The following is a 20,404-nucleotide window of genomic DNA, read 5'->3' on the forward strand; positions in this document are numbered from 1 at the left end:
GGGTCCTGGGCCATGGAGATCCTGGGGAATGTGAGTACTGGGATACATAAGAAATGGGGTACCCATGATTTGAATTCCAGGGGAATGGAGGTGCCAGGGATGGGCAGTGGCTGGATGGGCCCACAGGTTCCAGCTTTTTCCCTGGGTGCCTCAGATATTTGAGTGACCCAGGGCCCAGCACAGCCCCCACAAGGGGCTGGCAGCCTGGGTATCACCCCAGACAGATTCTGAGGGGCTCTGGGTCTGTGGAGCTGCTGCAGAGGTGAGAATTCTGTGGAGGAAAAATGTCTGCCTGTGATTTGCTCAGCCCTGCAAGAAGCACAAACCCCAAGGGGAGCCCAAGCACTGGCTCTGCAAGGGCCTTTGATGGTTTTCAGAGCAGGGCTGGCTGGAAACCCACCCGGCAGGGCCAGCTGTGAGGGAACCAGCCCGAAAATGTAGCAATTGATCATTTGTTCCTCTTTGTAAGGGACAGAGAGAACCACAAAACTACCGCACAACCCGCAACATTCTGCTCAACATCCTGACCTGCACCCTCCTTCTTGAAGAAAGCCTGCAGCCTTCTGGAACCTCATGGAAAGAATGTTTGGGTTTGGGAGGTGTCTGCCAGATAAGAGGGAAAAGTGTGGAAATACCAAGCAGGGGCTCTGCCCCCAGCCATGGTGGGGCTCTGGGGAGTAACTCTGTGTGGATTCCAGGTGTCCCCAAAGCTGCTCCATCCCTACTGTATCGATATCAATTACTGTTCCAATTTTTATCAGCATGAATCATACCTATTTATCACACTACCCTCCTCACCTGAGTGAAAGGCTGAGGGTTGGCAGGAATTGCAGTGTAAAGCCACCAGAGGGACTGCTATGGACCCAAGACCTGCCTGGGGTCATGCGCTGCCTTCCTTCCATTCAGGATCATGGAGAGCGGTCACTGGTGTTGCGCAGGGCGTGTGCCTGGCCCTGGGACACTGCTACGCTGCCAGTGGGACCTGGGATCCAACCTGCTGCCTTGGCAGCTTCTGCTCGCTGCCGGTGGTGGTGCCGGGAGCAATTGGTGCCCGTGAGTTTGCAAAAGGAGCGATTTCCCCTCCTCCCTCCCGTCCGAGGCCGCCATGGCCCCTGAGGGGATGGAGCTGGACCAGGGCGCCCCCTGCTGGCCGGAAGTGCTCCCTGCAGCGCCCCCTGCTGGCCGCGGTTAGAACTGCCACAAACACCAACAGCGCTGAGTGGAAGGGAAAGTTCTGGGTTTCTGTTGTTTGTTCTGTTCTGGTTTATAAATTTCCCAGTAAAAAGCTGTTATTCATTCTCCAACACTTTGACCTGGTATCCCCATAATCTCGGAAATTAAAAGAAGTTTAGAGATGGGTCTTCTTTCCATTCCAGGAACATTCTCACTTTCCTTGGCAGATATTCCTCATTTAAATGAGTTACCACCTCCTGGGTTCCAGCAGGGATGCGACAGACACCCCAAGAAGAGACAGGGTCAGGGATTTGGCCACCTCATGCTCTGCCTTTTAAGCCAGTTGGGACACCAAGGGCCCTCTCCTCAGATGGCACTTCTGGTCCCCCGACCACTCAGGAGCTGGCTTTGTCAAAGCGTCACACTGTCCCCGGTGTGCCACGGCTGACAGACTGATGGACAGATGGGGCCCTGTCTCACCAAAAGCAAGACCTGACCCATCCCTGCCATACACAGGTGTTCCAAAATGTCTCCAGACATGAAACTTCCTGTCTCTGACACCCCACCGTAGCCCATGGCCTCAACCCAACTGCCCTGGCAAAAGGGCAGGCTCTGGAACCCCCACAGGACCTTTGTGACATCCTCGTGTGGGGAACATGACAGAGGAGGGGTTTGTGACAGGGGACAAAAGAATCCAGAGCCTCCTGAAGGCTGCTTTGGCCATCAGAGCAAGGAAGGTCCAGGGCCCTGCCAGGTTCCTCTGGTGGAGGTAACGTGCTGGGGGGAGTGTTCGGGGTTTGTTCCTTTTTGGGCGCTTTCCCTGGAAATCTTTCCTTGTGTGACCCTTAGGACTCTGAAACTTGTTCCTGTTTCTGTTGGTTTTATTCTCTCTCATTGCTGTTTCAGGAAATTGTTCTTCTCTCAGTCCTTTGGGATCTTTGTGCCCCCACAGGGAGGCAGAGGGGCAGTTTTAGTGGCAGCACACACACAAGTGGGTGCCCATGGGTGGGCACCCCCAGTGCCCCCCAGTGTCACAGCACATTCCCGTAGATGTCACCAGGTTCCTGTGGTCGCCCCTGGGGTCCCCGCAGCTTCGCGTAGGTCACCTGGGGATCCTGGAGGGTGGTGGCACGGGGGGACACTGCGAGACACACGGGCTGTGGGATCTGGGTGGGGTGACACTTGTGGGTGACGTGTCCCTCTGTGTGTGTCCCCCGTACTCACCCCCTGCCCTCTTGGTGACCATAACGTGGGTGTACTGCAGCTCCCCCTCCTCTGGGGGGGCCGGGGGATCTGGAGGGGCCCTGAGGGAACAAAGGGGTTGTGGGGAAGGGAATGGGAGGTCTTGGGGGTTGGGGTAAAAGGGGAGAGTGTGGGTTGAGCCCCCTACTCACCTTTCCTGCTTCTTCCTGGAGGCTGCAATGGAAGCAGGGGAGGACTGACTGTGGGGTCCAGGGCTCTGACCCCTCTCAGGATTCCTGAACCCCTTCAAGACCTCCAAGTATCCCTGAAGCTCGCCAGAATCCATGAGCCTCCCCAGTGTCCCCAGACAACTCACACTCAAGAACCCAAATCCCAGGAGGGACAGAGACTCCCCCAGTATACCCCAGGGCCTTGGAAAGAATCCCCAACATCCCTGCAGGACCATCCAGCACCTCCCAAAACCCTACAGGACCCCTAGCCAAAGTCACAATTGTGGTGCTGTGGATATTTCCCTATGGTTTCTCCAATTCTGTGGACCTCTACAGCTCCCTGTAGAGGATCCCCCCATTGTCACCCACCCACACTGTGCCACAGGTGCCAGGTCACAATGACACGCAGGAGCAGGAACAAAAGGGCCCCAACGACCCCTGAGACCACTGCAAGAAACAGAGGGGATCACATCAGGGTCACCCATCACCCCAGGGGTCCTGCACTCCCTGGTGACCCCACCTATGTCACCCCACCTGTGACCCAGGGTGAGCCAGGTGTCACCTCCAGGAACAGCTCTGGGCTCAGTGCCCGGAACATGCGGTGCCCGTCCTGTCCCAGCTGGCTGGTGGCCATGCACTGGTAGGTGCCCAAATGTCCCACATTGATGGCCCTGAGCTCCAGGACGGGACCCTGGGTGACCTCCTGCCCATTGTGCAGCCAGGTGAAGGTGACAGGGGCTGAGCCCACCTGCACTGAGCAATGCAGGGTCACGTTGTCACCTGTGCGCTCCTGGTGTAACAGGGGACCGAGCATGATGGTGGCATTGGCCACAGGCACTGCAGGGACAGAGACGCGGCTGGCACGTGGCGAGGTGGATGGGGGTGCCATGGGTGGGGTCATGCCCAGATCGAGGTACCCACTCACTCAGGACAGTGACATTCAGGAGGACACTCTCGGCCACGCTGTCCCAATCGCTTACCCAGCACCGGTACTGGCTGCTGTCATTGTCCCCAACGTGGTGAAACACCAGGCAGGGGCCGGTGCCCGACAGTGCCCCTGAGTCCTCCGGTGCCAGGAGAAGGACAGGGGACCTGTCCCCATGGCCACCACACAGCTCAGCACCAGTCGGTCCCCCAGTGCCACCTGTACCCTGGGGGGCTGTGCTGACAGGGACACCCCCGAGGGCGGGACACCTGTGGGAGAGGGGGACACCAGGGGACAGTGAGAGACCCGGGGGGTGTCAGGGAGGGGCAGGAGAACTCTAGTGAAGGAGTGGGTGTGCAGAGATTGGGGGAGGGAGGGTTAGAAAGGAACATCGAGGGATGATAAGGGGGTCAGGGAGGGAACACCTGGAGAGGGAGATGAGCAACACCAGGAAGGGTACAGGGACCCAGGGAGGGGGTGGTGTCACCTGGGGAATGTGTGGAGACTGCAGAGAGGGGTGACGGGACCCAGGGAGGGGTGAGGGGACCTGCCCTGTTCTCAGCTGTTGAAATGGCCTGGAAAGGCTCGGGAGGGCCTTGGGGCTGCCCGTGCTCCAAAGGACGAAATGAGTCTTGAATTTTTTCTGTTCTTCAGTGTTGTTTATTAATTCTTGTCTACAATATTTTCTCCCGGCCCGACAGAGGTCCGCACAGCAAGCCAGCCATGAGCACACTGACTGCCCTTGGGGCAGTCGCTTATTTTCATACTAAAAACTACGTGTCAGATATTTGCTTTTTCTCCCCAATACCTTTCACCCTTATTGACAAGTGCACATTCAGTAAGAACCAATCTCAAAGTGCCACTATCACCACTGAAGATGGATGACAAGAAGAAGAAGAAGAAGGACAGGACACGCCCTAATTCCTCCATTTTGTCTCCTAGAACCCCCCTGTACAGGGATTCTAAAACTTGTGTTTTCACATTATAATTAATCTATCCCTTCAGCATTTATCCCCGTGTGATCCTCCCATCCTGATACAGGTGTTGTTTCCTGTGCAGGATCGAAGTCTAACCACCAAACACTTCTGGCAACGTTCCAGGACCTCTGAGCCCCCCAAGGGTTGTCTCGGTAACTCTGCACATCAGGAATGTGCTGAGTTCCCACAGGGACCCAATGAGGGATGGAGGGAAACACGAGCCAGGAATAGGGGGACCTTGGGAGGGACCTGCAGCAAGGATTGCAGGAGACGGCAAAGGTGTCAGAGAAGGATGGGAATACCCATGTAGGGGCTGGAGGTCCCAGGGAGGGACCTGAGAAAGGATATTGGGAGCCAGGGAGTGATCTGGGAAAGGTTGGGTGGCCCAGAGCAGGTGTCAGGGAGGGCTGGGGGGTTCCAGGCAGGGTGGGGGACCTGAGGCATCTGTGGGGACTCCCCGTGCCCATCCCCTCACTCACTGTGCACCGTGACGCGGAGCCGGGTGCTGCTCTTCCACACGGCCCCCGCCCCAACACTGCACCTCACAGACATAATTCCCCAGTTGGGACACCCCCATGGTGGGCACCAGCAGCTGCGTGGACCCTGTGGGTCCCCCACCACCTGCCTGTCCTGGTAGAACACACGCAGGAGAGGGGCTCGGGGCCGCAGGGGGCTGGGGGTGCTGAGGCAGCTCAGAGTCGGGGGGAACCTACAGTGAGCTCGGGGGGACCCTCCAGCACCGGCACCTGGAAGAGTGAAGAGCTCTGGGAAGGTGAGGGGAGGTGAGGACTGCGGCTCTGAGTCTGCTGGGAAGTGGCTTTGGGATTGCCAAGATATTGGAGTTTCAGCCACAGGGGTGCTCACTGTGCACTTTCACTGTCACTGGTGCTGCTAGCCGTGACTGCCAGGACCCCACCAAGCCCTCACATCTGTAGCGGCCGCTGTGGTGCAGCTGCAGAGGTGAAAGGGACAGCGTGGTCCCCTTTAGGGACCTCCCGAGATCCTTCTCTTCTCGGTAAAACTGCACCCTGGTGAGATGGTTGTCCTGCCGGCAGCGGCAGCGCAGTGTCAAGGTGTGCCCCTCTAGCAGCGCCTGTGCTGGTACCTGCAGCACCAGTGGGCTCTGGGAGAGGAAGGTCACATCTCACTGATGAGACCGGGCTGAGGTGGGTGCCAATAGCACTGGGGACATCTGGGTGCTCTGGGGTTCTCTGGGGTGCACTGGGATGTCCCTGTGTGCAGGTCACAGGCCCTTGCCACACGAGGAATGTGAGGCCACTCATGGAGCGGAGCCCACCCTGTCCTCTCAGGGGCCATGCTGATCTTTAAAGATCCCCCTCATCATCTAAGACTGTCACAGGGAGGCTGAGCCCGGTTCTCAGTCTGTCACACGTGTAGGTTCCTCTCTTGGTGACACTGAGGCGGTGCTGTCCCTCCTGCCACCTGCACTGCCTGTCCTTGTACCAGGTGGTGGCACAGGCGGTCCCCGAGCCCTGGCAGGTCAGTGTCACCCGGTCCCACAGCACTGCTGGCTTCCAGGGAGGCTCCACCAGGAGCTAGGTGGTCTGGGCACCTGTGGGTGACAGGGGGACACCAGCCTGCCAGGGTGAGCGTGGGGCTGGGGACAGCGGGGTGGGGCCATAGCATCCCCTGAGGACTCACCAGCGAGGCTGAGGGTCTGGGCTGGAAGGGAGAAGGGACAGGGCTGGATGGGGGTGGCACCATTGGGGAAAGCACCACATGGGGTATGGGGGATGGGGGCTGTCCCCAAAGTGCCCTTGTGTGACATAGACCCCTTGGAGACAGAGACACTGCAGGTACTCCTTGCTCAGGAAGGACACTGGGTCACACTGTGGACACCCCTGAACTGGGGACGCCATGGTCACCCCATGCTGGCACAGGTCACCCCCACCAGGCCCATGATGCCTCTGCAAATCCTTGCCCCAACATTTTTGTCCCTACATTCCTGTCCCTTGTTCCCATCCCCTCGGCCACCCCATGGCTCCGGTCACCTCATGCTCTGGCTCTGCTGGCATTGGGGGCCTCAGGGGACCCTGCAGCCCCCCTGTGCCCCCTGCCCTCCCCATCGCCGGGGTGTCAGGTCTGTGCCCAGGGCACTCACCCCACAGGAGCAGCATCACCTTCCCGGCCATCCCGGTGTCCCCAGCCATGTGCCCTGGCTGTCACTCATTGCTGTGGCCACCGCTCCCCTGGCTGGCTTCTCTTTGATTCAAGTGGAAGGAAGCGAGGTCACGTTTTGTCCCCACGTGTAGGTAGCCCTTGGGGGGGGCAGGGTGGCCACAAGCTGGGGACAGGCTGTGGGTAGGGTGGGGACAGGATGGGGACAAGGCTGGGGGTGACATGGTGGGACATGGGGTTTGCAGGACTGGGGGGCTCAGAGGGTTTGAGGAGCCAGGGCTGGGTGTCCAGGAGAATGAGGGATCCCAGTGGAATGGTGTCCCTGGGAATGGGGGTCTGTCATGGTTTAGGCCATGGTCCTGGAGAGAACCAAGGTCCTGGGGGAAGGGAGAATTCAGGGGTTGGAATTAACAGGAGGAGGTTCCTCAGGAATGGGGTGCTTGACCATGGAGATCCTGGGCAATGTCAGTACTGAGATGGGGGTTGCAGAGAGGGTGGGACATAAGGGATGGGGGTCCCATGGTTTTCCAGGGGAATGAGGGTGCCAGGGATGGGCAGTGGCTGGGTGAGCCCGTGGGTCTCAGCTACTTTATGGGGTGCTTCAGATTTTGGGGTGACCCAGAGCCAGCTCATCCCCCACAAGGTGCCGGAGGCCTGGGGGTTGCCTCAGACAGATTCTGAGGGACACTGGGTCGGTGTCCCCACACACCCAGTGACTCTGCCCTCTCTTCATTTCCATTTCCATAATTTTATCCCACAATTTCACAACCCCCTGAGTATGTGGCTTGATGACCCTGAGCAGGCCCTGAGCAGAGAATGGGTTGGGGGAATCCCAGGGTGAGGCAAGCAAGACTGAGGGGTTTGCAGGGAGGGTTGGGGAGGCTGTGAGGGGTGAGGGTATCTGGCTGTGCCTCCCCAATATTTTCATTTTCCTGCAGCAGAAGGAAGAGGCCGTTTGTGCTGAGTGTCACATGATGGTGGGGGAAGGGTCTTTCCTGGGGAGCACATCCAGGGGTCTCCTGTCCTGGGGGGATCCTGTCCCAGGGGGGATACATGCTGGACAAGGGGGTCCTGTCCTGGAGCATGGCAGCTCCAGGGGGCTCCAGACTTCTCCATTCTTGCTCATCCCCTGCAGGATCTGAGCTGGCAAGAGCAGCTGGGGAATGGAGCCCTGGCCAGGAAGGAGCTCCCAAACTCCTGCCCCTTGAAGCCAGTGGCCATCCAAGGGTGGGGCCCAGCCATGGCCAAGCCCCACTGCACAGGGATGGCCATTGCCCAGCCCTGCTCTGGCCAGCCCCAGGTGGCAGCCAGCACCTGAGGGTCCCCCTGCCCCCTTGGCTTTGATTCTGGCAGCTCTAGAGCTGCTGCAGATGTAGGAATTCTTTGGAGGAAAAAGGCCTGCCTGTGGTTTTCTCAGCCCTGCAAGAAGTAGAAACCCCAAAGGGAGTCCAAGCAGTGGCTCTGTGAGGGCCTTTAATGGTATTCAGAGCAGGGCAGGCTAGAAACCCACCCTGCAGGGGCAGCTGTGGGGAAACCAGTCTGGAAATGCAGCAATATATAATTTTGTCCCTGTGCCCAAGGGACTGAGAGAGCTCCAGCACTACTGCAAATCCCACACCAATCTGCTCAACAGCCTGACCTGGACCCTCCTCCTCCTCCCTGCCTTGCCGTGCATGGACAGTGGCCGGATGCCCCGCACCCACCACAGCCGCTCTCTCACTGCCCTCTGCACCTGGATGGGAGAGAAAATTGAGCAAAGGGTTCCTGGGTTGAGACAAGGACCAGGAGAGATCAGTCATCAAATCCTGTCATGGGAAAAACTGCCTTGGAATTAGAGATATGAGTTGAATTTATTGCTGACAAAATCAGAGCAGGATAAGGAGAAGTCAAATAAACTCCTCAGTACACCTTCCCCCTGTTGTGAATGACAGTGTAGTCATTGGCTTTCACTACTACATTGGTTATTGCAAATTATTTTGATATGATACAGTTTGTAATCACTTTTTAACTGCTTTTGATAGACCACAGTTTGTCAGCCTTTTTAACCTAATCCCTGTGTAGAATGTATATTTATAGCATGATAAATATATTATAGTTTAGACACTCATAAAATATCAAGATAGAAACAATGTGTTGTATATTACAACATTAATTATTGCAGAAGTAGCTAATGCCTTTATTTGTGTAACTAAGTGACAATTATGAGAATAACGCAGATAATTACGTGAAATAGCACATTGTGAAATGTTCATATAATGTACTGCTGGAGTATCTTATCTGTATGATAGAAACACTGAAGCCCTAAAGCAGATAGCCTTCCAGAAGTAATGGGTTAAAACATGGAATGAGAGGCATGTAAAGAAGGGCCTAGCACTAGAACACACGGAGAAAGCACAGCACTAGGAAAACAGAGCAATAAATTAGATAAAGGTAGAGCAATAAAGGTAGAGCATCATGACAGGGGAAGAGATAGGTATAGGAGAAACTAATGGGCTAAGCAGGTTTAGAGCCAGCAATGTCGAAACGACCCTAAGGGTTTTGCCAAGCCACGGGATCTAATCCAAGTACACCGGGAATTGACCAAATTAGGAGAGGAGTTCAAAAGTTTAAAGAGGAAGACTCACCGGAAAGACCCCGTCTATGATGAAGGCAACAGGAATGACCACCTGAGAATCCCCCAAAAGAGATGTCTCCACCTACGCTCCGCCCACGCTCCGCCTACATCACGCCCCATATGAATATGCATGATTATGTATCTGATCTGATGTAATCCTATACCCAAAAATGTATATAAGGCTTGCTTTTGCTATGTGAACTCAGAAATCCATTTTGTGATTTCTCCGACGCGTCGCTAATAAAAATACCTCCTGCTTAATTGACTTAAGCTGAGTCTGATTAGGCAGTCACTCTGCCTGTTTGGGGCAAAATTTGGCATCAACACATTGAAATGTAGCAAGTAAATAAACATCAAAAGAGAGAATGCGAAGACGAATTTACCACTGACCGTTCAGTTATCAAGAACTGTCAAACCACAGAACAGAGGGGCCTTGTGAGGACATAAAATATATAAATTTAATCTGAAGTATGGCTTGTATTTTATGAAAATGAATCAAGGGTCAAATCCAGCAAAAAATTCCCAGAATATGTAAATTGGAAAGAATGTTTGAATATATATAACCCTCCTGAGTATGTATTTACCAAATACAAATGAAAAGGTACATAAGGAGAATTGTTGTAATTAACTGTGTGCCTCTGGCAGTTGCCAACCACCCAGCATGCTGTTTGCTGTCATTTTTATCCATTATTATTTTATCCATTATTATTTTATCCATTTATTAAACATTTACAAATTTTAAAGAGTGAGTCCTGTTTCTCACACAGTTTAATCAAAAACCATTATTTTGGGTACAATAAGAGAGAAAAATGTGTGTGTGTTGTGGTGTGCTGTAAATGTCCCATTTTGGCCTTCCAGGTCATCCCCCCAGGTGTGCCTTGCCTCTCTCCCTTCCCCCTTGCCCCCATGCTGAGTGAGTCCTGTCAATCAGGCTTAACATTCCAGCAAGGCGTCGTGTGGTTGGTCAAGTTCAAAGGATGCCCCTATGCCCAGAGGTCATTGGCCTTTCTGGGTGTCATCTTCCCCTGAGACCCTGCCCCTCTCACCTGGTTGGTGGCTCACCTGTATCTCCCCTCCCCCTGTCCCCGAGCTTAAAAAGGTGATCAGACCATGTGGCCGGGTTTCTGTTGGAGCAGTTCCTCACGTTTGGACCTCTGTAACGATGGAGTAAACCTCTGGACATTAAACCCTCCAGCAGAATCCTCTCCTTTTTCTCTTCACCATCACCTGAAGCTATTCCTCCTGAGGTAAACGGGGTTCCTAACAAGCCTGGACTTGTTCAGTGCCCAGCTGCAACCACCAGCAAGCCAAGGTATCTCTGGGGTGATACACCGCAGTTGCTGCCTTTGGCCCGGCAGCGAGGGTCAGACTGGCCCAGGCACAATCTAACTGGTAATATTGGGAGCCTTTTTCCAATATGTGTGCACTTCCCCAGCACTGGCAGGGGGAATGAGGAGCCCCATGGGGAGCTGTGAAGAGGAAGAAGGGACCCCTGAAGGGAATCAATGCCCCCAGTGCCCCCAGTGTCACAGCACGTCATCGTAGTCACAGGGGTCCCGCTGTCCCTCATGGGGTCCCAGCAGCTCCGCATTGGTCACTTGTGGATCCTGAGGTGGGGCAGGGGTGAGAGACACCCGTGAGGGTCCTGAAAGTGACACTGGTTATGGGGACCTGGATGGGGGTGACACTTGTGGATGACGTGTCCCTGTCCCCCCCTGCACTTACCCTCTGCCCACTCAGTGCCCATGATGAGGGTGTTGAGCACAGTCCCCTCCTCCGGGGGTGTCCTGGGGGGGAGGGGGGGGTCTGGGTGGTGTCTGGGGAGGGAAAAAGGGGAGTCCCAGCCCAAGACACCCACTCACCTGTCCTGTGGCTTCCAAGCAGCTTCAAGGAAAAAGGGAGGGGGTGACTGTGGGAACCCCGGGGCCCCTGAACCTTCCTGGGACCTCAGCAGCTCCAACCACCAATGGGACACCCAAATCCCCACAGCAGCCCTGATTCATAATGGATCCCTGATCTCTGCCCTCCCTCTGGTGCCTCCCCCTTACTCCAGGACCCCTGTCACGCCCCCCTGTCACCCACCCCAGCGGTGCCACCAGTGACAGTCCCCGATGACAGCCAGGAGCAGGAGCAGGAAAAGGAGGGTCCTGCTGAAATTCACAGCCACTGCTGGGGACAGAGGGGACACGGTGTCAGGGTCACCCTGAACCCTAGGGGTCCTGAACCACCTGGCGACACCATGTGACCCCACCTGTGACCCAGGGTGAGCCAGGTGTCATCTCCAGTGCCACCTCTGGGCTGAGTGCCCGGAACACGCGGTGCCCGTCCTGTCCCAGCTGGTTGGTGGCCACGCACTAAGAGGTGCCCGAATGTCCCACATCGATGGCCCTGAGCTCCAGGACGGGACCCTGGGTGACCTCCTGCCCATTGTGCAGCCAGGTGAAGGTGATAGGCGCTGAGCCCACCTGCACGAGCAGTGCAGGGTCACGTTGTCACCTGCACGCACCTGGTGTGACAGGAGACTGGGGGTGATGGTGGCATTGGCCACGGGCACTGTGGGGACACAGACAGGGCTGAGGGCACAGGGAGGGGCTGGCAGCCGGTGTGTGGGAATAGGAAGAAGGGGGGATGGGTGTGATGGATAAAGTTGGGGATGGGGTCACACCACAGAGGGGTGTGGGGACTCAGGGCAGAGGTGGAGGAACCCAAGAAAGGTGTCTGGGGGTCACAGAGGTCCCCAGGAAGGGGACCTGAGGGGTCTCTTGGGGTCCCCATGCCCATCCCTGCACTCACTGCGCACTGTGACACGGAGCCGGGCACTGCTTTTCTGCACACCCCCCCTCGGAGCGCACCTGGCAGCTGTAATTCCCCGAGTGGGAGACCCCCACGGCGGGCACCAGCAGCTGCAGGGACCCTGTGGACCCCCCACCACCTGCCCGTCCCGGTAGAACACGTGCAGGAGGGGGACTCGGGGCTGCAGGGGCCTGGGGGTGCTGAGGCAGCTGAGAGTCAGGGGGGACCCATTGGTGGGCTCGGGGGGACCCTCCAGCATCGGCACAGGGAAGAGCTCAGGGAAGGAGAGGGGAGGTGAGGACTGTGGCTCTGAGTGTGCGGGGAAGTGGTTTTGGGGGTGTCAGGAGATTAGAGTTCCAGCAGTGGGGATAATCACCGTGCACTGTCACTGTCACTGCTGCTGACCATGACTGCCAGGACCCCACCCAGCCCTCACATCAGTAGCGGCTGTTGTGGCTCAGCTGCAGAGGGGACAGGGACAGCTCAGGCTCATCACGGACCCCCTCCAGTTTCTTCCCATCACGGTAGAAGGACACTGAGGCAACTGTGCTGTCCTGCCAGCCCCTGGCATCGCAGTGTCACTGTGTCCCCCTCCAGCAGTGCCCCCGCCGGCACCTGCAGCACCAGCCAGTCTGGGGGACAGAGAGGTCCTGTCACACCCGATGGCACCGGGACCCCTGGTCACACCCAGTGCACTAGGGGTGCCCAATTCCAGCATGGGGTTCCCCCACGCTGGGATGCTCTGGGATGTCCCCAGAGCAAGGGATGGGCTGTGGTCACACCAGGAGGTGACCCATGGAGTGGAGCCCACCACCAGGAGCCCTCGAGGTCCCCGTGGGTGCCAGGCGGGGGACAGCCAAACCACCTTACCCTTTAAGACACTCACAGAGGGGCTGAACTTGGTGCCAGGTCTTTCACACGTCTAGGTTCCTCTCTCGGTGACAATGAGGTGATCCTGTCCCTGCTGCCGTTGGCGCCGCCCATCCTTGTACCAGGTGGTAGCACTGGCAATCCCCGAGCCCTGGCAGGTCAGTGTCACCTGGTCCCACAGCACTGCCGGCCTCCAGGGGGGCTCCACAACGAGCTGGGTGGTCTGGGCACCTGTGGGTGACAGGGGACACCAGACTACCAGGGCCAGTGCAGGGCTGAGGACAGCGGGGTGGGGTCATGGCATCCCCCGAGGACTCACCAGCAAGGCCGAGGGTCTGGGATGTAAGAGAGAAGGGACAGGGCTCAGTGCAGACAAGGGCAGAGGCACAGGGGCATGGGGTGTCAGGGATGTTCCCAAAGTGCCCTTGTGTGACATGGACCCCTTAGGGAAAGAGACACTGCAGCCATCCCTTGCTCAGGCTGAACACTGGGTCACACTGTGGACACCCCTGAACTGGGGACGCCATGGCCACCCCATGCTGGCAAAGGTCACCCTACTAGCCCCCTGATGCCTCCCCAAATCCTTGCCCCGACATTTTTGTCTCCACATTCCAGTCCCCCTTCTCCTGTCTCCACAGCCACCCCATGGCTCCAGTCACCTCATGCTCTCTCTCTGCTGGCACGTGGGACCTCAGGGGACTCCACAATCCCCCCTGTGCCCCCTCCCCATCCCCAGGGGGTCAGGCCCGTGCCCAGGGCACTCACTCCACAGGAGCAGCGCCACCTTCCTGGCCATCCCAGTGTCCCCAGCCGTGTGGACTGGCTGTCACTCGCTGCTGGGCGTGGCTGTCCCCTGGGTGGTGGCTCTTTGGCCAAAGGGGAAGGAAGCGAGGTCAGATCTTGTCCTCACTTGTTGGTGGCCCTTGGTGGGGGCAGGGTGGCCTCAAGCACAGGATCATGGGGATGGGGCCATGGGGACAGGCTGTGGGATGGGTGGGAACAACCTGGGGACAAGGGTGGGTAGGGACAAGGTGGGACATGGGGTTCCCAGGAGCAGAGGGATTGGTGGGTTTGGGGACCCAGGGATGGGGTCTGTGGGAACGGGGGTCCCGAAGAGGGGGAATCATTGGGGATGGGGGGCCTATGTGAATGGGAGTGCCCAGGGCTGGGGGTTCTCAGGGATGGGAATCCCAGGGGAACGTGGGCTCCAGAGGTTTTGGGTCATGGGATGGGGATGCTGGGGGAATGGGGGGGTCCCACAGGAATGGGGGTCCTGGGAGAATCATGGTCCTGCAGGAATGAGGGTTTCAGGGTATGGAACAGGAGAGGGTTCCTTGGGAATGAGGGGTGCTGGGCCATGGAGATCCTGGGGAAGGTCAGTATTAGGATAGAGATCCCAGGCAAAATGGGACATAAGGAATGGGAGTCCCATGATTTGATTTCCAGGGAAATGGAGGTGCCAGGGATGGGCAGTGGCTGGATGGGCCTGTGGATCTCAGCTCCTTCCCTGGATGCCTCAGATTTTTGGGTGACTACAGGCCCAGCACAGCCCCCACAAGGTGCTGGAGGCCTGAGGGTCACCCTAGACAAATTCCGAGGGGCTCTGGCTCTGTAGAGCTGCTGCAGAGGTGAGAATTCTGTGGGGGAAAAAGGCCGGCCTGTAGTTTGCTCAGCCCTGCAAGAAGCACAAACCCCAAAGGGAGCCCAAGCAGTTGCTCTGCGAGAGCCTTTGGTGCTTTTCAGAACAGGGCTGGCTGGAAACCCCACCTTCAGGGGCAGCTGAGAGGGAACCAGTTTGGAAATGTAGCAATTGATTATTTGCTCCTCTTTGTAAGGGACAGAGAGAACCACAAAACTACTGCAAATCCCACAGCAATCTGCTCACTGTCACCTGGACTCTCCAGGATCAAAACCTGCAGCCTTCTGAAACCTCATGGAATGAATTCTTGGATTCTGACTTTGGCCACAAAATTAGAAAGAAATGTGAGTAAATATCCATCAGAGGTTCTGCCTGAGGCCATTGTGGAGCTCTGGGGAGTGACCCTGTGTGGATTCCAGGTATCCCCAAAGCTGGTCCATCCCTGCCCTCCTCATTGGAGTGAAAGGCTGAGGGTTGGCAGGAATTGTGGTGTAAAGCCACCAGAGGGGCTGCTGTGGACCCAAGACCTTGCTGGGGTCAGGTGCTGCCTTCCTTCCATTTGGATTCATGGACAGCCCTCACAGGCGTTGTGCAGGGCATGTGCCTGAGTCCAGGACACTGCTACGCTGCCGGTGGGCACTGGGATCCAACCTGCTGCCTTGGCAGCTTCTGCTCGCTGCCGGTGGTGGTGCCGGGAGCGATTGGTGCCCGTGAGTTTGCAAAAGGAGCGATTTCCCCTCCTCCCTCCCGTCCGAGGCAGCCATGGCCCCTGAGGGGATGGAGCTGGACCAGGGCGCCCCCTGCTGGCCGGGAGTGCTCCCTGCAGCGCCCCCTGCTGGCCACGGTTATAACTGCCACAAAAACCAACAGCGCTGAGTGGAAGGGAAAGTTCTGGGTTTCTCTTGTTTGTTCTGTTCTGGTTTATAAATTTCTTAGTAAAGAGCTGATATTCCTTTTCCTACACTTTTGCCTGGAAGCCACATAATTTTCCAAATTTAAAAATATAAGAGATGGGTCTACTTTCCATTCCAGGAATGTTACCACTTTCCTTGGCTGACATTTCTAATTTAAATGTCAATTAAAGAGTTGCCAACTTCTGGGTTCCAGAGTTGATGGGACAGAGACCTCAAGAGGAGACATGGTCAAGGACTTGACCATCTCATGCTCTTCCTTTTAAGCTAGTTGGGACACCAAGGGCCCTCTCCTCAGATGGCACTTCTGCTCCTGTGGTCACACAGGAGCTGGCTTTGGTAGAATGTCACACTGTCCCCAGTGTGCCATGGCTGACAGACTGATGGACAGATGGGGCCCTGTCTCTCACCACAAGCAAGGCCTGACCCACCCCTGCCACACACAGGTGTTCCAAAATGTCTCCAGACATCAAACATTTCCTGTCTCTGACACCCCACCATGTGCCATGCCCTAATCCCAACTGCCTTGGTAAAGAGCGACGCTCTGGAACCCTCACAGGGCCTTTGTTAGATCATCGTCTTGGGTACAGGGCAGAGGAGGGGTTTGGAACAGGGGACAAGAGAGTCCAGAGCCACCTGAAGGCCGCTGTGGCCATCAGAGCAGAGAAAGTCCAGGGCCCTGCCAGGTTCCTCTGGTGGAGGAAACATGCTGGGGACAGCGTTTGGGGTTTATTCCTTTTGTGGCTTTCCCTGGAAATTGTTCCTTTTTTGACCATTTGGACTCTGAACCTTGTTCCTGTTTCTGTTGGTTTTATTCTCTCTCATTGCTGTTTCAGGAGATTGTTCTTCTCTCAGCCCTTTGGGATCTTTGTGCCCCCATGGGGATGGAGAGGGGCAGTTTTTAGTGGCAGCACACACACAAGTGGGTGCGGATGGGTGGGCACCCCCAGTACCCCCCAGTTCCCCCCAGTGTCACAGCACATTCCCATAGATGTCACCGAGTTCCCTGGGGTCCCCGCAGCTCCCGTAGGTCACGTGGGGATCCTGAAGGGTGGTGGCACGGGGGGACACTGCGAGACACACGGGCTGTGGGATCTGGGTGGGGTAAAACTCTTGGGTGATGTGTCCCCCTGCGTGTGTCCTCCCTGTACTCACCCCCTGCCCTCTTGGTGGACAATGTTGGGTTCCCAGGGGAATGGGGGTGCCAGGGATAGGCAGTGGCTGGGTGGGCACAGGGGTCAAAGCTCCTTCCTGGAGTGCCTCAGATTTTGGGGTGACTCAAGGCTCAGCACAGCCCCCACCCTGGGGCACCCCAGGGCTGTCCTGGGAGTTTCTGTGTCCCTGCTCCACACATCCCTGGGTCAGGTCCCCCCATTTGCTCTTCCATCCCAGGCAACACCTGATGCCAAATTGCTTGAGACAAAATTATACATCTATAGAATAAAAGCAAAAGCATTATTTTCCCAAGAAAGAACAAACTCATCAAAAATCAATCTGACAAGGTATATAATGGTCTGGTTTATAGAATCCATTGCTTTCCCAACAAATCCCTCACAATAAAAACACAAACAAATCACAATGAAATGAGAAGTTTTGGTTCTCTTGCTGCATCCCACAGCAGCTTTATCTCCCTGAGTGTCCAACAGCTCCATGGGATTATTCCCTGCCTGCTGGGCAGCAACCCAGCCCATAGGAAACCTTTTCTTGACCCATATTTAGGAACTCTCCCTGTGTTTCTCATTTCCACCTTGAAACCTGATTGACTTCCCATTGAAGAAGGGGAGAAGCTCTGTCTATCCTTGGGACAGTGCACAGGAATCTGTGGAAATGCCTGTGTGTGCCCCAGGGTCTGATTCCCTGGTAAATCCACTCCAGCCTGCCCTGAATTCCCCTGCATGGACACTCCCTGCTCCTGCTGTGACACCCCTGTTCCCCAGCCCCTCGTGTGCCGCCCCTGCTCAATATTTTCACACTTTCCCCTCTCTTCTGGTGTACACATCCAGAACACACACATTCTTTCCATGAGGTTCCAAAGGGCTGCAGGTTTTGTTCAAGAAGGAGGGTCCAGGTCAGGTTGTTGAGCAGATTGTGTTGTCCTTGCAGTAGTTTTGTGGTTTTTCTCAGTCCCTTGGGCAAAGGGACAAAGTGATCAATTGTTGCATTTCTGGACTGGTTCCCTCTCAGCTGCCCCTGCAGGGGGAGTTTCCAGCCAGCCCTGCTCTGAAAACCATCAAAGGCCCTCTCAGAGCCACTGCTTGGCCTGTCTTTGGGTCTTGTGCTTCTTGCAGGGCTGAGGAAACCACAGGCAGGCCTTTTTCCACCCACAGAATTCTCACCTCTGCAGCAGCTCTAAATCTGCCAGAATAAAAGCCTAGGGGACAGGGGGGACCCTCAGGTCCTGACTGTCACCTGGGGCTGGCCAGAGCAGGGCTGGGCAATGGCCATCCCTGTGCAGTGGGGCTGGGCCATGGCTGGAGCCCACCCTTGCATTGACAGGGGTCCCCAGGATGTGCCACCCCTGGGACAGGCACCCGGCTGGGAACATGCAGGGACATTTCTGGAACTGCCACCCTCTGGGACAGGACCCCCCATGCCAGGATACGTCACCCCCTGGGACAGGATTCTCTCAGGACAGGACCCCCCTTGATGTGTCCCCCAGGACAGAACCCCGCCCCTTTCCCATCTGAAACTGAGCACAAATGGCCTCTTCCTTCTTGTCTAGGAAAAAGAAAGTGAAAGTGTTGAGGGGACACAGCCCAACACCCCCATCCCCCGCAGCCTTTCCTTTCCTGCATCCCCCACTCCCCATCTTCCCTCTCTCCTGGGTGCCCCCAACCTGTTCTTTGCTCAGGTGTTTCCCAGGATTGCTGCGTCAGGAACTGGGGATGGGGGTACATGGCACAAAAGTGAGGAAAATAGGGAAATAAGAGAAATAAAGAGAGGAAAAAGTCAAGGGCAGGGGTGGACACAGAGGCACAGCAACCCAGGACCCCCATGTGATACTTCCCCAGGAAATGAGCACCCCAGGGAGGCAGCGCTGGGCCCTGGGTCACCCCGATTTCTGAAGTACCCTGGGAAGGAGCTGTGACCCCTGTGCCCACCCAGCCACTGCGCATCCCTGGCACCCCCATTCCCCTGGAAACCCAACCATGGGACCCCCATTGCCTTGGTCTCTCCTCCCTGGGGACTTCTATCCCAGAACTGCCATTGCCCAGCATCACCATTGCCTTGAGCCCATCCCATGGGCTGCTTCTTCCCCCAGAACCCCTATTCCCAAGGGTCCCCTTTCTCCCCCTGCACCCCCAACTCTGGCACCCACATGCCATGACACCAAATCCCTGGGGACCCTGTTTCCACAGCACTCCCATCCCTGAATCCCCCTAGGCACGGAGACCCCAATTCCCCTGGACACCCACCCTTGGTACCCCACATCCCCTGAGCCCCCCCCTCCTGGCAACACCATCGCTAACCATGTCCCCAGACTATCCCAGAATGTCCCTGGCCTGTGCCCAGCTTGTGGCCATCCTGCCCCCACCAAGGGCTACCTACATGTGGGGATGGACGTGATCTCGCTTCCTTCCCCTTCATCCGAAGAGTCACCAGCCAGGGGAGCGGTGGCCACAGCAATGAGTGACAGCAAGTGCACATGGCTGGGGACACCGGGATGGCTGGGAAGGTGGCGCTGCTCCTGTGGGGTGAGTGCCCCGGGCACAGGCCTGAAACCCCGGGCATGGGGAGAGGACAGGGCACAGGGGAGCTGTGGGGTCCCCTGAGGTCCCCAGGGTCAGCAGGGCATTGAGCCCAGTGTGACCAGAGTCCTGGGGTGGCTTTTGGGGACAGGAACAGGGCTCAGGAATAGGGGAACTGGGATGTGGGGACAGGGGATAGAGATGTTGGGACAAGGATGTTGAAGAAGGAACCTTGGGGCGGGGGCAGCTGTGGGGACAGGGACACAGTGATGCAGGGACAGGGACAAGAGGACAAGCACCACGCTGATGGGCCATGGGGACAGGTGCCAATGGAATGGGACCATGGGTGCAGGGCCATGGGGCTGTGGCTTTGGGGCTGCTGATGTTGACCAGTGTCAGCACAGGGTCCCCATTCCTGAGCATGGGTTGGCCACTGTGTCCCTGCCCTTGAGACATCTGTGCCACACCAATGCCCCCATGGAGACCTTTTGGGGACAGCCCCAACACCCCATATTCCCTGTGCTGCTGTCCCTCAGTGCCATCCCCATCCAGCCCTGTCCCTTCTCCCTTCCAGCCCAGACCCTCAGCCTCACTGGTGAGTCCTCAGGGGATGCCATGACCCGACTCTGCTGTCCTCAGCCCTGCACTGGCCCTGGTAATCTGGTGTCCCCTGTCACCCACAGGTGCCCAGACCACCCAGCTCATTGTGGAGTCCCCGTGGAGGCTGACGGTGCTGTGGGACAGGGTGACACTGACCTGCCAGGGCTCGGGGACTGCCAGTGCTACCACCTGGTACAAGGACAGGGAGCGCTGGGTGCAGGACGGACAGGAAAACATCACTGTCACCAAGAAAGACACATACCGGTGTGTCAGACCTGGCACCAGGCGCAGTCCCCCCCTGAGAGTCTGAAATGGTGAGGGATGTTTAGGTGTCCCCAGCCTGGGACCCACGAGATCCCTGAGGGCCCCTGGTGGTCTTTGTTCCATAGGTCACCTCCTGTGTTACCAGAGCCTGTCCCCTGCTCTGAGACATCCCAGAGCATCCCAGAGTGAGAGGATCCTGTTGATGGAATTGATGACCTCTGGTGCACTGAGTGCAACCCAGTGGGGGTCTCAATTTCACCAGGACCCTCCAGATCCCTGTCATGTGATGTGATGTGATGAATCCTCTCTGTCTCCGAGACTGGCTGGTACTGCAGGCACTGGGGCAGGCGCTACTGGAGGGGGACACAGTGACACTGTGCTGCCAGGGCTGGTGGAAC

This window comes from Melospiza melodia (assembly GCF_035770615.1).
Source record: "Melospiza melodia melodia isolate bMelMel2 chromosome 7 unlocalized genomic scaffold, bMelMel2.pri SUPER_7_unloc_2, whole genome shotgun sequence".
In the NCBI taxonomy this organism is placed as follows: domain Eukaryota; kingdom Metazoa; phylum Chordata; class Aves; order Passeriformes; family Passerellidae; genus Melospiza; species Melospiza melodia.